At 43.6% G+C, this 5,233-nt stretch overlaps 1 protein-coding gene across 1 annotated transcript in view; it reads right to left on the reverse strand.

Annotated features, from left to right (window-relative positions):
• MPPED2 (metallophosphoesterase domain containing 2) overlaps nucleotides 1-283 on the reverse strand; it is a 168,231-nt gene extending 167,948 nt beyond the window's left edge. The window contains exon 1 of the mRNA XM_023756378.1: nucleotides 238-283. The gene's annotated coding sequence lies outside the window, so the exon portion shown is untranslated. The remainder of the gene's footprint in view (nucleotides 1-237) is intronic.
• Nucleotides 284-5,233: the final 4,950 nt, after the last annotated feature.

Raw genomic sequence — 5,233 nt, forward strand, 5'->3', positions numbered from 1 at the left:
GAGCCCTCCTCGGGTTCCGAATGGCCCGGGAAGCGCCCGCTCCTGCGAATGTCAGGGGCACCGGGGCAGCTGCGGTCCTCCGCCTCCGAGCCCCCCGCACGCGCCTCTGACAAGGCACCTCTCACCCGGGCTCCGCTTTGTGTGTGCATTTTTTCCCTTCCTCTCGCGCTCCGACAGGGCGCCCGGCTGCCTCCTCCCCCTCCCCCGCCCTCCGCCTCCCTTCCCGGGGTGGATTACCTTTCCCGGGCTGCGCTCCGGGTCCGGGGGATGCCTTCAGCGCCCGGGAGCAGGCGATCCATCGCCGAGCGGCCGGAGCCGGCGGGGAGGAGCGCGGGGGGCGCGTGGGGGCGGCGAGGGGCGCGGGCGGGCCAGAACCTTCGACCTCCGAGGTCCCGCCGCGGGCTGGGGCCGGGGGTCCGGGGGCGCGGCGCGAGAGGGAGGCGGGGGTGCGAGGGGGGGGGGGGGAGAAAAGGACAAGAGCAGCCTCGATCTGGGGAGAGAGCGAACGACGAGGGGGCGAGGAGGGAGAGCGAGGGCGCGGCGAGCCGGAGGGAGCGGTGCAGTGACAGGGACTGCCACTGGGGTCAAAGGAGCACAGCTCCAGGAAGCCCGGCGGCCAAGGCGCCGCTCCGTGCGCGCTCCCCGGCGGGACCCCGCGCCCCCGCGCGCCCCTCCTTCAGCCCCGGCCCAGTCGAACCCCCGTCGGCGCCCCGGGGCTTCGAGGTTGCAGGAGGAGGCGGAGGCAACTGAGGGCGAGGCCGGCAGCCTGCTGGCGCTCCCGGGTCAAACAGGCGGCAGGAAGCCGAGCTGCAAGTTCATCATCAGGAGTGTGATCAGCGTAAAAATGATCGGGGGTCGGGGAGGGGTGCTGTGGAACCCCAGGACAAATAAAGGGAGTTTTCCCTCCAAAAGGGCGTCTTTTGCAAAGAGAACACCCAGGCCTCCCACCCACCGACCTGCCAGGCGCTGTCTGGAGTCCTGGCACAGCTACAGGGCGCAGAGCTCGCCGCTGGGGCAAGGCGAGAGGCCTGGGGCACTGCGCTCAGACCAAAGAAGGCGACCCTGGGTCCCCTCCCATCGGCTGGGCTTAGGCTTTCCTGGGGGAGAGCTATGCTCCTTTTCCTCAAGCCTGTCAACTCGCCAGATACACACATACACGCACACACCCCTTTCTCTCTGCAATGTTGTTCCTGGGAAAGAAAAGGCCAACCCAGCTGATAATTTTTTCACCTTCATGAATTAAGCCACGTTCAAGATAGGGAGTTGAGGAGAGGCAGACCCTAGCTGTTTTCATGTTTGTCTTTGGGGCACATTTCCCCCAAAAGATAAGCCCTTCTAAAACGTTTTAAAAAGCAAAGTTCATCCTATTTTCTCTGCTACTTTGGATAATGGCTGGGGGGGGTGGGGGTGGGGGGGGAAAGGTTTTCAGAATTGTATGCAAACAACATAAAACAACATAAGGAAAGGGAAAGCGGCTGAAATGATAGAAGACAAGGAAAAGAAGGCTTTTAGAAAACTTGGTTGGCAGGGCTGTCTATGAAAGATGAGGTGGCCCTGTGATGTTATGCCATTGTCAGAGCTGAAGGAATTGGACGGCAACCAGATTAATTCCTTTCCAGGAGTCAGGCTCAAAGATCTAGCCATTCTCCAAAGGGAAACCCAATGGGTGTATGTGAGAGAGAGAGAGAGAGAGAAGTGTGCTAAGTAGACTATGTGACAACTGACTAGACATGCTGGCTGAAATTATATCCCCTAAAAATAAAAAGGAGCCATTTCAACCTGGTCTGTGGCCTCCGTGCTGAGACTAATTGGTTTCCAGGGTAGGGGGAGGAAGGGAGAGAGGCTGGTAGGAGCCCCTATAAAAAAAAGATCAAACGGACTTCACTTGAAAATATTTCCCTTTTACAATAGGCTTTCCTGGCACTTGAATTTTAAGTATCCTATCTCTTATGCCTGGGCTGAAATGAAGGAGGAAAGGGTCTTGCTAATGTATTTATTTTGTTTTACAGTGTGCCTAGTGTCAGTACTTGTCAAATGTGCTGGGATCAAGGGACAGTGGCTACCCTTGCCCAGCACAAATCACAGCAAGCGACACTGACATTAAGAATGCCAAAGATGGGGTGGGGGTACCTTTTTATTTTGTTTTTATTTTCCAGCCCAGCAGCAAACACTGACTAGAGTCATGTAAGAAGTGCTTAGTTTTGTTTCCCTTATTCTGTGAGTTAGCCTGTACTCCCCTTATCTAAATGTTTTGAATTTTTAGACTGATTTGGGATAATTTAATCAGTCAAAAAAAAAATTGGCACCAGCCAAGCCAAATAACTTCTGTGGTTTTCTAACTTTTTCTTTCTTGAACTGATAGTCAATCAAAACAGCCAAATAGTTTGTACATGGTTCTAAATCTATGCGCACACAGATTGGCACATTTTACATAGATATTTAAAGCTACAGAAAGTCAAGTGAGTGATCCTTTACAAAGTTGATGAAAATCTGTATATCATTTTGCTGACTGGGGAAAATTTGTAACTTGCACTATAGGAAGAAGTCAGCTTCTACTGTGTCCCTGCTGATCAATTATCCACTGAGAGGTAGTGGCCAAGCTGTATTAGAGTTTTGAAATTTTATTCCCATTAAGCTACCAAAAGAAAGAAGCTGGAGAAATGTAAATGAATTTAAATAGTAAATCAGGAACAAAAGGAATTCATTTTTCAAATAATTCTCATGACATAGATTTGCACATATTGTGTTTTGTTAAATCATATTCTCCACCCATATAGCTACCTACACTAAAAGCGTGTTTTAAAATGATTGGATGTGAACCATGTCTGTCCCCTGACATCAGCTTTGAAATATCAAGCCTCATTATACCAAATTGTAAATGCTAGAGGCTGGTACTTTTTTTTTTTTTTTAAGATAAGTGAGCCTATAAGCTCCATTTTTTTGGTTATTGTTGGTAAATTCAATTTTTATTGTTTATAATGGAAAAGAAAAGAAGGACAAAAATCAAACGCCAAGTTTATGATTGCCTCTATGCAAATACTTCACATTTTTTTCTTTAATGGAATGTAAATCTGGACCCTTCCTCCAGTGATTTCATCAAAGGAACAGGCAACTATGCTTTCTGATAGCCTGCTGCAATGTATTTTAAAATACCTTTTCAGAATGTATTTCGGGAAGAAAATGAGAGAGAGGAATGTGGGAGAACTCTAGGTGGGAGCTGGGAAAGTGAAAGCTGCTTCCCTGGATAGCTCAGTATTTAATTTGGAGTTGGCTTTCTTGCTCCCTATAACAGGTTTTTCAGTAATCCAGGGGTACCTGTGTATAACAATAGTGTGGGTTTTCTTCAGGAAAAAGAAATTTGTTGAAACTATTGCCACTTTATGGAGTAATTTTATTGAACTTTTATACACTAATCTAACTCTAGGAACAAACAGCAACTATTTTACTTCTTTTTTTTTCTTTAAATTGTCTGCATTTTTATCATTTTCCAGCAAAAGCCAAGATATATCATGTGAAAAATCAAGCTTGTTAGTAGAACTATTATTATGATGCAATTAGAAAATAACCTGATCCAACAAACACCTTTACTTTATTCAAATTCCTACCATTATTATGTTTTTTGATCTGTTTAGAATGTTTTCACTGTAAACCCCTCAAGTTTAAGAGCTATGTCCTATATTCCTTTGTGTCCTTCATTCTTATGTGCTATGCAAATAGTAGAGATTTGGAAGTATTTGTTACACAATTGTATGGGTCGGTAAATGAAAAAGTAAGAGAATGCATGCGTGAATGAGCCAACTACACAATGAAGGAAAATTCATACCAGATAGGCAGGGATGGAAGTGAAGTCATGAGCCCAGTGTTGGAGGATAAGAACTAAGGACTTTCCATGGAGTTCACATAGCACATTTAAAGGAATTTGCTAATAGCTTTAGAGACATGAAATAATATATGACTGTTTCAGAAGCTGATTTTCTCATTGAGAAAATGAAGATTGTTATGTATCACATCCGTTTAAAGGCAGCCTTTAAAAAAAAAATCCTCACCCAAGGATATGTTTTTTAATTAGTTTTTAGAGAGAGAGGAAAGGGGAAAGAGAGAGAGAAAAAAACATTGATGTGAGAGAGAAACATCGATCCTGGACACACCATGACCAGAGATAGAATCTGCAGCCTAGGTATGTGCCCTGACCAGAAATAACACACAGCCTTTTGGTGTACGTGATGACAGACACTCCAACAGAGCCACCCAACCAGGTCAAAGGGAGCCTTCTTGTCAAATACAGTATGATGCAAAGAAAACAAAAATAATAATAATCTTGAGTAAAAGTTATATTTTAAATTTTACAGAATAAATGTACCAAGATGTGGTTTCAAAAGAAACTTATGTGATTAACCTGACTTTTGGATATATCGTTTTTTTAAGTCCTCAAGATAAATATATACTTTTTTTTGTCCTTTGTATTCAAAATTTCCTGTTGGTTGACCAATAATGATTCAGGAAGCACTAGAACTGATGATATTTCATTTCATAAAATAAATTCCATAGGCACTATCTTAGAAAGACTAAATTTAATCCTGCTTTGCCAGCTGCGTAAATAATAAACATGGAGGCTCTGAAACACTAATTCTTACCATTCTTACTAACCAATATCTTGTATGCATCAACAAAGCAGACAAATATTATTTATGCAACAAAAATTGTAATAATTAGTTTAAAACCAAGGTGCTAAAAAGCATGTGTTAATGTGTTTTTCATCCTAAGAAGGGTGTGTTCATTGAGGTAAAAACCAAAGTAATCTCTTTTGACAGATGGGCAGTATGGAAAACCCATAATCACCTGATTAAAGAAAATGTATGTGGGAGTTTTCAAGTTTAATAATTCAATTTGACAAGATATATCAATATTTTGAGTATGCAATATATAATGTAATTTTTCTTGTCAGCAAAAGTAAATAAATGAATACATACCTTTTTTTAATTGATTTTGAGAAACTAGTAAAATCGAAAACCCATTCCTCTCTGTATTATTACTGTAATGGTTCTGTTATTCAACAACTATTTTTTAAGCTCTGCTCTGTCCCAGTCAGGGTGCTTAAATCATGTTGATAGTCTAATGATGCAAAAAGCAGAGTTTTTCCTCACATTATGGAGTTTGTAATCTCAGGAGCTTGGGAGACTGACCTTAAATAATCACATAAATGAATAAAGAGTAGATCTATGAAAAGGAGAGG

Source organism: Myotis lucifugus, unplaced genomic scaffold, assembly GCF_000147115.1.
Source record: "Myotis lucifugus unplaced genomic scaffold, Myoluc2.0 scaffold_92, whole genome shotgun sequence".
Lineage (NCBI taxonomy): Eukaryota > Metazoa > Chordata > Mammalia > Chiroptera > Vespertilionidae > Myotis > Myotis lucifugus.